We start from the raw sequence: 11,930 nt of genomic DNA, 5'->3' as shown, positions 1-11,930 counted from the left end.
AAAAGTTTGCTCACCTCTCCTCAGACTCGCTCCTTTAATAATATTATTTATAATAATTTATTTATTTAAACATCATCATTATTATTATTAAGGAATATCATGTTTGTCCATGTTTTAACTTCGTATACCTCTGTTGTGCAGCACTTTCCCAAAAATAAAAGTTGTTAAATTTTCATTTGATAACATTTTAAAACATTAATTAAAATGTTAAAGTGTGATATAGATCTATATAAGTGTTATTTATTTTTGTTTTTTACATTTATTTATTTAAACATCATCATTATTATTATTATTATTATTATTATTATTAAGGAATATCATGTTTGTCCATGTTTTAACTTCGTATACCTCTGTTGTGCAGCACTTTCCCAAAAATAAAAGTTGTTAAATTTTCATTTGATAACATTTTAAAACATTAATTAAAATGTTAAAGTGTGATATAGATCTATATAAGTGTTATTTATTTTTGTTTTTTACATTTATTTATTTAAACATCATCATTATTATTATTATGATTTACCTGTATGTAAGCACAGTGCAGTGTTAATGTTTAAACTGTGTATTTACAATGTTAAAGTGGCTGACAACGATGAATATTGTTAATAGGAATAAAGCTGTCTGTTTTGAGCTGTGCAGAGCTGGAGCTGAATAGTTAGGCTGCTATGATTCTGTATTTTAATGTTGGTCAATATGGTGGTACTTGGAGAGCAAATATTTTCTGAGGTGGTACTTGGTATGAAAAGTTTGCTCACCTCTCCTCAGACTCGCTCCTTTAATAATATTATTTATAATAATTTATTTATTTATTTTTCAGAAGAGAGACTTCAGTTCCTTAATTAAAATGGTTTCAAGTTTGTTGCAGTAAAGGATTTGTTCACTAAAATAACTTGTTCTTATTCTTTTAAGAGTCATTGTTACTGATAAGAATTATTGTTTAATACATATCGTGAAACCGTGACATTTTCTGAGATGATTATCATACTGTGAAAATCTCATACAGTTACAAGCCTATACTCAGAACACAAGAGCCTGTCAAGTACTCTTCTGTCAAACTATAGCCTATAACACTATTATGCCATGGTCTGTCTGAATACTGGATTCTGATTGGCTGGCAGGTGTTGATTAAATTCGTTGAACTGCACAGGTAGTTCCAGGTCAGTTTAATCACGTTCTATATTAATGCGCTTCCTATAAACATTGGTAACCATAGTAACATACAGTTACAGTTGAATAGTAATACAGATGAAAATAACCATCATTTTTATCGTTCCGGTCAAATATTGCAGCACAAATATTATTAACATCTTTAATATGTGAATGCTGGGAAATGACCATGGCATAAATGGGATAATCAACGGCTAGCTGTGCATTAAAAGATTTGAATGCACGACATGGAGGCGAAGAACCGCTACTCTTGGGGTCCCTAAGCAGCCGCTTAGTTCGCTTATGCCTTGGGCCGGCTTTGCACACACACACACACATACACAACACACACACACACACACACACACACACACTTGTTTCGCTATCCTTGTGGGGACATTCATAGGCGTAATGGTTTTTATACTGTACTCACTGTATATTCTATTGCCTACACCAACCCTACACCTAAACCTACCCCTTACAGGAGACTACAGGCATTTTTAGATTTTCAAAAAACTTAATTCTGTGTGATTTATTATCTTGTTTACCCGTGGAGACCTCGATTTAGGCCCCCACCGTGACACGAGTCCCCATGAGTCTGTGTGTATTCAGGTTTAAGTCCCCACCTGAATAGAAAAACAGGCTCACACACACACACACACACACACACACACACACACACACACACACACACACACACACACACACACACACACACACACACACACACACATACACACACACACAGACAACACCACGCAACACACACACACACATCAAGTAGAAGAGAAAGACATGATCGCTACTAAGCAGAAAAAAAAGTTATTTTCTAGTTAGTTGAAACAGAAGTTATAAGTGTTATGTTCGGCTAATCATAATCATAATCATCAGCATTATTTAGAAGACACACGTATCTGAGATCCTTTATTTATTAACGGCTCTCACGCTCTTCTAAACTCCTAATAAAGCGGTGAATGATATCTTTCCAGATCGACAGAACAAGTTTATATTTAGAATACATTGCAATCACTCCAAAATAGATGAGAACAGCTCGCACAGCTGCATCAGGAGCTGCACTTCTGTGCCTGTGGTGGACTGTAGGGGATGTTATGGATGTGGAGGCCCCTCCTCAAAGCACGGGGCCCTCGAGACAATCTCCTGCTCTGCCTACAGCTCGCACCGGCCCTGATATAGAGATCAGTGAACGAGTGAACGACTGAGAGCTTTCAGACACCGCAAACTCCAGGATTTAACATTGTATTCAAAATTAACTTGCTTTAAAACGTTCAAATATAATGCTGTCAAACCTTGAATAAAACACACAATGACAATACACAAATATGAACAATAAAAGAGCTCAAAGCGCTTGTATGTGATGTATTTATTGCTGTGTATGTGTCAGAGAGTCTCTCCAGTGTCTGTGATGATGAGTAATGATAAAGAGCTGCTGTAGATGATAAATGTGTGCAGTGTGTGAAGCTGTTTCATCTGAACAAACTGAATCTGTAATAAACCTCGTGAAACACAGTAACACACCAGCACTGGATACAGTGTCAAATCATGACAAACAGCCCGCGGTGAAGGGTTCCCGTTTATTTTAGTACAGCTAACGTTTCACAATGTCATGCAGTAATACACATTCATAATGGCTTATACAGCATTTTCAGCTTTAATTACCTACACAATATTAATTGTAAAATATTATCAGTTCTAGTTGTATTAAATATGTGTTTGCCAATATTATAATTTCAAGCAAGTACCGAAACAAACTTTAATAAGTTTAAACCAGTGTTTAGATAATAATGGGTAGTTAAAGGTTGGTTAGTTAGTAGCGCAGCTCCGCATCATCTGAACAAACTGAATCTGTAATAAACCTCGTGAAACACAGTAACACACCAGCACTGGATACAGTGTCAAATCATGACAAACAGCCCGCGGTGAAGGGTTCCCGTTTATTTTAGTACAGCTAACGTTTCACAATGTCATGCAGTAATACACATTCATAATGGCTTATACAGCATTTTCAGCTTTAATTACCTACACAATATTAATTGTAAAATATTATCAGTTCTAGTTGTATTAAATATGTGTTTGCCAATATTATAATTTCAAGCAAGTACCGAAACAAACTTTAATAAGTTTAAACAGTGTTTAGATAATAATGGGTAGTTAAAGGTTGGTTAGTTAGTAGCGCAGCTCCGCATCATCTGAACAAACTGATCAAAACACATCAACAGATCATATACATTATGATTTCTGATTTGATCCCTCTTTTAAAGGTGCATTAATAACCCATCACAGTTTCCTTGCGTAAAACAATTAATTAGCAAATAATCAAATACATTTATTAGAAAATATCTTTATTATTTTATAATATTATTAATAATATAAAAATATTAGGTTTTATTAAGCTATTGCCTTCTCAATATTCTAATTTCAAGCAATTACTAAAAACACAGTAAGATGTGTATAAAGGTCGGTTAGTGAGTACAGTAAGAGAGAAGTATAACCTGATCTGTGCGCGTGTCACCGACGCCTTGAAGAAACCGAAACCGAAACCGAAAGCGCAGATTTGACTGACGAGCACGAGCACGAATAAAGCGCGTGGAGCCCCCGTGTGGAGGCTTTACACTGCTGCAACATATTCAACACAAACAAACAAACAAACAGAGAGACAGATGCGAAAGTTTCTTCTTCTTTTGTTTATTGGCAAACCAGCTTTTAGGTGCATTACAGCCACCAACTGAACTGAACTGAACTGAACTGAACTGGAGGAACAGCAATGAAGAAGGACTCTTACCAATATCATTTATATTAAAAAAATAAATAAAAAAAACCTTCATATAAATAAATATAACATTTAAACGTTTAATTTTATAAACAACACTTGTCTTTCATTTTCATACTCTGTACAATATAATATGGCATGTTTGTCTCTTCTGTATTACAATTTATTTTTACTTATTTACTTATAAAGCACAAATAAACACAACAAGAGCTGACCACTGTGCTGTACAAAAGAGGAAAGGTAAAAATAAAAAAGAATAATAATAAAAGTAATACACTTAATTTAAGTTAAAATGAGAGAGAATTATAATGAATGAAGTGCAAGAGTAAAAAGATGAGTCTGTAACTCAGATGTAAAATCATACACAGAAGATGCAGATGTATTCTAGGAGCGGCCGCTGCAAACACACGCTCAGCTTCAGCTTCAGTCTTGATCTTTGATATGACAGAGTAATACTGTCTGAGATCGTGACAGCAGCACCAGATCATCTGCGTACAGCAAAAGCTTGATGGTTTTGTCTTGTAGAGAGTCCAGGAGCTGTAGACTGTTCCAGCTGCACCGCTAATTCATTAATGTAGATGCTGAACAGTGTTGTATGTTTGTTGCCAATTCATATTGCACATTTGTTGTTTGAATACATTGATTTAATAATGTCATAAACTTTACCCCCTACACCACTTTGTAAAAGTTTGTAATATAATAAAGAAGTGTGGAAATGATTCAAACATCTGGATCAGGTTCTGGATGGTGGGCAGGTGAGGTCTGTGTTTCTGTGGGTGTCTGTGTGTTTGTGGCAGGCTTGTTTTCTGTATATGCGTGGTCTGATTTGTCTGTAGTAGGAGCTGTACTGTAGCAGAGCGTGTCGTCTTTTGTGTTGTTTTGTAACTGCTCTCTCATTTCTTGCAGCTGTCTGGAGAAGCTCTCTTCTTCTTCTCTAGCTTGCCTATCTGTACACGGAGAGTTGGGTTTTCTTCTTGCAGTTCTCTGAGAGCTCTTGTAAGTTCAGTGATGGAGGAGTTAGTGTTTTTCTCAACCTGGTCTCATGGCATTTATGTACCTGGGTGCACTTTTTAGCGTGCCATGAAATACGTACCAATAAGTACATATCACTGCAGTTTCCAAAATAAATGAACATTTTCACACAAATTTACAGAGTTGCGATTAATAAAGCGTAATTTTGGCACAATTACTTGAAAAATATGATGCTATGACTTCAAAACAATATTAATATGCTGGGAGATTTGAAAACTGATGCTTTTGAACGTTAGCATCGCACACATCCAGCTTCATATCTATGGGTTTTCATCACTGATAAGTTTGTTCGGTAGCTCACGGAGTACGGAGACGGACTTAGGCAACGAGAAGCACCGGTTCAAATCCCGTGAAACTACGGTACTACAAAGCAGTTAAAATCTGCGTAAAAAAAGGAAGTTCAAATGGCACAGTAGCATCAGTTAATATGTTTTTATATCAGTTTTGCATTTGTTAACACTATCGGGTAGGTTTAGGGTTGGATTTGGTGTAGGGTGTATTTTCAACACGCCCTACACCAAATCCAGCCCTAAACCTACCCGATAGTCCCCAGATATTTGAATTCTGAACCGCTGTAATACGTATCTGAAGCAACATAATAAAAAAACAGCAATACGTACCAATATCTACGTAATAAAAACGTGCCAGGGTTCACATATTGAACCTGTGTTTTAGCGCCACTCAGTGGACATTTCTATTTGAAACTGCGGCGAAACGTGCAGCAAGGTACGTAAAACGGTGTCGCACAAAAAGTGCGCAGAGGTACGTATTTCTATGAGACCAGGTTGGTTTTTCTTCAGCGGCTGAAGTTTGTTTTTGAGCTCTTGGATGTAAAGATTTGTGTTGTGTGTGTCTGAGAGTTTGGCTTGAGTGTATTCTCTGAATTCAGTGAAGTCCAGGTCCAGCAAAGCTAAAGTGTCTCTCAGTCGACGATCAGGTGGTGAAGGTGAAAGTTTCACTGGACCTTCCTCCTCAGAGTCTGTTTCTCTCCTCCTCGACTCTGGCCTTCAGCAGCAAACATCTCCTCAAATGAGTTCAGACTTACTTCATTGTCTTGCAGAAGGAAGGTGCTTTAGTATAGTAGGTTATGGTGAGAACGGGGTTGTCTGTATCCAGCATTTCATCTTTACGTATAGTTAATCTTCCACCTCGAACTATCCCTTCTTTAAAAATGTGCTTGTATTCCTCACAGATGGACAGTTTGCAGGCATTAATCATAGTGGTGCGGAAGATGAGGTTGTTCTTAATTCTCTTGCCATTGAGCTGAATGTAGTCAGCGTACAGTACATCAGGATTGTCTCTGAGTTTTCTCTTTGTGTTTTGTCTGGCCTGTACACTTCTGCACTTCTCTGGGTAACACGTGCACTCTGCTTGAGTCAGGGTTGCCATGGTGATCAGACTGAGCCAACGCTGCAGCTAGCTTTAGCTTTTAGCATGTAATAATGAGAGATTTTACTAGAATAAAGTAAATATATATATATATATACATTTTGTGTTAAAGGTTTGTGCCAGAGAGAGCTCCCCTCTCTGTTTAGTTCCTGAAGATCAACAATAGTGAGAAGTTTTTCAGCTGGAGCTCCTTTAACAGGAGTTTTGGAGGGAAATCTGCAGTTAGCTGATAGAGCGGTGATCCAGCAGCCAGATGCTAATCCACAGTTTACAATCTTCTTTCTTGTTTTAAACATGTTTTTCAAGAAGAAAATCAGTCTTTCCAGGAATCCAAGTTGTTCCTCTGTTGTTTGTACTTATTTGTTGTCATCTTTAAGCTATTTAGAATCAAATTGTTAAAATGTTAGCACATGCTAGCAACTAACAGATGACTCTTAACATTTCGGTAACACTTTAGAATACTGTTCCGTCGTTAATGAATAACTACACAGGAACAAGTGTCTAATGCACTATTAACATTCTAGTAACTAACAAGAAACTGATTAACAATTTAGTAAGTAATAGCACTCAGTTGAAACTAGTAGTTCACTATTAGCTGATCAATAACTGCTATTTTTTTATATAACCTGGAGAACTACTGAGAACTACTGTAAACAGGTTCATAATCAATATGAATATGTATAATTAATTCTCAAATGAAGATCATGGTAACCCACTAGTAATGATTTAAGTGTTTCCAAATCTAGCTAAATGAATAACTAACCAAAATCTTATAAAAACCTCAAAAGTTTACAATGACTTCAGTAATTAGGGAGTTATCACGATCTTCACTTTAGAATACTGATCCAAATAATTAATAATTCCTTCTGAAGAATTTGGTAATACTTGAGTCATTACTAGTGGGTTACCATGACCTTTACTTTAGAATGAATTATACATGATCTATTATTCATATTAATTATGAACCTGTATACAGTAGTTCTCAGTAGTTCTTGGGGAGGTTTGAAAAAGTAATAGTTACTAATTAGCTAATAGTGAACTACCACATTCAACTAAGCACTATTACTTACTAATTCATTAATCATATTGCGTTACTTATGTGTTCTTTTGTAGTTATTCATTAATGATGGAACAGTATTTTAAAGTGTTACCATCATTTCTATAAAGGTCTAATGGGATTTAAAATAAATAAATTCAAATCAATGTTAGTAACTCTACATTGTCAGTTAAGACTGGATTAAGATTCAGTTTATTAAAGAGACTGAACTAATATTATTGTTAACTGAAAAGGTAGCGTTTAATAACCTGCAGCATCTCACTAAAAGAAAACAGCATCACCATCATCATCATCATCATCATCATCATCATCAGTGTAATCTGGGTTCAGAGATGATCTCAGCTCTACGGCGGTCAAACTAACTGAGTTCTCACATGTCTCCAAACCTCACAGCTCTGAAACTCTACAGCTGCTATAATAAACTCACTATTTCAGTTATGAAAGTGTAGAACGGCTGTCAATCATCTCAGTATTGTGAGTCTCGACTCTGAATAGATGTGAAACATCACGGTAAAACTTCATACAGACTCTGTTTATTTGACTTGATGATCCATCATCATGCAGTGATACAGCGTCAGTCAAACGCAGCTCGAGTCAGAAATAAACACTCAGTCGGTCAGAGGATCAGAGGAAGTGAACGAACACAGGAAGAGCTGATCGTATCTAAAGAAAGAGTCGAGAGCATATAATGAAGAGGAAGACTGACAGAAAGAGAAGATGCTGATGAGTGTGATCTGTGTCTGCTGGGACTGATCTTTCTCTCTTCACTTCTCACAGGTAAAGAAATCTGTCTTTTCTCTACAAGACATTTAGTTTAATTAGTCTGAGAAAGAGTTCATTTCAACATAAAGAACATACTGGATTATTCCTGAATGAACTAAAACTAGACCGTTTCACACTCAAACATCTGATGCTGAATTATCTTCATATCAAGAGTGAGCTCTGATTGTTTAGCTCTCAACAGCATGCGGTTCAAAGTATAGACGTGAGAAGGGAGAGAAGCTAGTGATGTCTGGGTTAGCCACGTACACATCTGATTAATCTAATATAGGATGCGTTGAGATATTAACATTTATTTACACGCTGAATGCGCTACATATTGACGTTTAGTTTCATGCTCAAATGCAATGCCCAATATTGACTGAGTTATTTGAGACGGTCATATTGCTTTTAGATGTTTCTTTTTCAAAAATACTGATCCTATAATAATGCAGCAGTGATTTGTTTTTTCCGTCATATTTGTTCAACAGTAGGCATATTTCAATTAAAATTGTTTTCGTACTTCGTATGGTTTCAAAAACTCGCAGGTGATTTCAGGAATCACTTGATAATGTAGATGAAAATATAGCACAAATCTGCCATAAACATTAATGACATAAGCATTATAATGAGAACTTTATAGGATGTGAAATCTATAGTGAATTCTGTCCTTGCCTGTGTTTCAGTGCGCTGTTGAATGCGCATCTCTCTCTCTCTCTCTCTCTCTCTATCTCTCTCTCTCTCTCTCTCTCTCTCTCTCTCTCTCTCTCTCTCTCTCTCTCTCTCTCTCTCTTGCTGTAGCATGTAACAAAGTTCACTGGCATATGCATCCTTTTGTGCAGATACAAGTTGTAATGTTATGTCTATGTTATGAATCTAAGTTATCTGATTAATATCACAGGATGCGTCATAGAACGGGTTTCAGTTTATTGGCATAAAGTCAGCTTCACCTCAGGCAGCTATTCTTTTTTAGATGCTTCTTTTTTAATAACATTGCTGCATCATAATCATAATCTAAGTGTTCTAATCATGTGTTCATGTTTTCATACACATGTTTTCATGTCATATTTTTATTTTTAACATTCATTTTCATAACAGTCTTCAGATATTTTCATTATCTCCATGCCCCGCCCCCTGCACACGCCCGCCCCCGAGTACTCGATTAATCGTTTTTGAAACCTATCGATGATCGAAATAAGAAATTGCCAAAAATGCGCATCACTCACCCCCGTGTCGTTCAAACCCATAAAAGCTTCGTTCGTCCTCGGAACTCAACTGAAGATATTTTGGATGAAAGCCGGGAGGTTTGTGACTGTCCCACTGACTGCTGAGTAAATTACACTGTCACGGACCAGAAAAGTATAAAAACATCGTCAAAATACTCCATCTGCCATCAGTGGTTCAATCTGAATATTATGAAGCGACGAGAATACTTTTTGTACACAAAGAAAATAAAAATAACGACATTTATTCAACAATTTTGAAGAGCATCCGATGGACGCAAAGTGCGTACGCTATTCTCTGTCATCTGTAACGCATGAATACATTTTGTAAGTTTATTTACGCTTTGATTTGAACAGAAACCCATGCGTTACTGATGACAGAGAATAGCGTACGCTCTTTGCGTCCATCGGATGCTTTTCAAAATGGCGCTACGCTGACACAGAGAGACAGAGAGGAGATGAACTGTTGAATAAATGTCGTTATTTTTATTTTCTTTGTGTACAAAAAGTATTCTCGTTGCTTCATGAAATTCAGATTGAACCACTGATGGCAGATGGAGTATTTTGATGATGTTTTTTATACTTTTCTTATCTTTCTTGTCCTTATCTTAAATTGTGTTCCGAGGACTAACGAAGCTTCTACGGGTTTGGAACGACACGGGGGTAAGTGATTAACGACAAAATTTGCATTTTGGGATGGAGTATCCCTTTAATTACGCAAAATAAGATATGCAGGACACCCAAAAGCAAATAATAGAGAAGAAAGAGAAAAAAAAAGGAGGACTCACTCTCTTCTTCTTCTTCTTATATATAATTTGCGGCAGACTAGACGCATAACTGGCGTATTACTGCCCTCCTCGGGTCATCTAGATACTCCGCTTAACTTTTAAATCCTTGAGTAAAGTCCAGTCATGTGCAAAAAATTGATAATGACTTTCGCCGACTCATAATTCTTTCTGCTAAGGATAGATTTTACAGAATTATTTGTGACTCCACATTCAAATAACTTTGAAAACAGGCGAAGTCTTGCTGCATGATGAATGCACACTCCATCATCACATGGCTCACAGTTTCTTCTTGTCCACATCTACTTCTGCCATCTGGATGTTTTCCAATCCTTGCTAACCCAAAGTTCAACGCACAATGGCCCAACCTTAGTCTAGTTTAAGGCCGGGACACACCAAGCTGACTTCAAAGAACTAGCGGCGAAGAAAGCCGACGGCAGCATCGGACCAAAAAGCTGCGCTCGAACACAGACTACAGCATAGTTTTGATTTTTTAAATGGACTTTATTTTAATATTCAAATTTGCTATAAAATTCAGTTTAGTTTTTATTAGTTTCATTAACATTTTTGTTAGTTTTAATTTAGTTTTTATTTTGTGAACACATTTTTTATTTAGTTTTAATAGTTTCAGTTGTAATTAAAGTTCAGCAGAATCAACAGATCACTTCCAGAGCGAAGACCAAAGAAAGACGTAAGCATAATTTAACCTTAATGAGGCAAACGTTTAGAGACACAAAATTAACACATGCTGAGATTGATTAGATGGTAAAAGTATACGAATATACACCAAAGGAAGCAGTCGAGCCTTTTTACTAAATAAGTCTACCCAAGCTGTGCTTAATGTCATATCTAATGGTGTTTTGAGATATTTAATATGAAAATAAATGTAGCCTAATTTGGTTATGTGTCTTTTTTCTTATTTAACCATAATCATGATACTGTAACTGTGTCTTGCTCACTTTTCCCTGAACAGCTGCGCATAAATCATAACTGAGACTAATGCAATTCAATAATAACAGCAATCGTATTTAACAATAAAGGCTCATATTTGAATATGTTCTTTTCTTTATTTATGAAGAATCATAAGTGTGTGTATGATGTGATTTAGCCTATGCATATTTGTTTGAAAGTTTGGCAGAGTGATCATAAGATGCAGGGCCAAGTTTTGTATTGTTTACAGAAAGGCACGTTCTCATCTTTCTTTCTGTCATGTTGCTGTGTGTCTGTTTTTCTTGCCTAATGTTGGTTTGATTGCTTGTGTTACATGAGAAAATAAATAATCTTGTCTACCTGATGTTGTAGTGTTACGACCCTGTCTGAGGTAAGGCCACAACATAAACTGAAATCAACAATCAAAGATCCTTTATACATTAATACATTAATGTACAGAAGCACTAGTGAAAGCACAACTTCAGGGGTGAGCAAAGACCGAAACAACAAACAAACACCAAGCCGGCTCCGAACAGAAAAGACTAAATTCACCAACAAAAGAAAAACAAAAAAATACAATACGTTACCCTAACTCCCTATCTAATGACAAACAGGAGAAAACAATATTTACAGTAGAAAATGGCACTCACCCCCTACAGCTTCCAAGTGCGGAAAAGAGTATTTACAATACTTTACAAAATATACAGAATGGAAATGAGATTGACAACAATAACAGCATTAATGCAGGTTCGGTTCGGTTCGGTTCAGGTCGCGACTCATGGTCTTTCTCAAGTATCTTGCTGAGTTTAGATTAGAAATCTCTT

The sequence above is a fragment of the Onychostoma macrolepis genome, chromosome 03 (genome assembly GCF_012432095.1).
Source record: "Onychostoma macrolepis isolate SWU-2019 chromosome 03, ASM1243209v1, whole genome shotgun sequence".
NCBI classification, from domain to species: Eukaryota; Metazoa; Chordata; class Actinopteri; order Cypriniformes; family Cyprinidae; genus Onychostoma; species Onychostoma macrolepis.
This window is presented reverse-complemented; position numbering follows the sequence as displayed.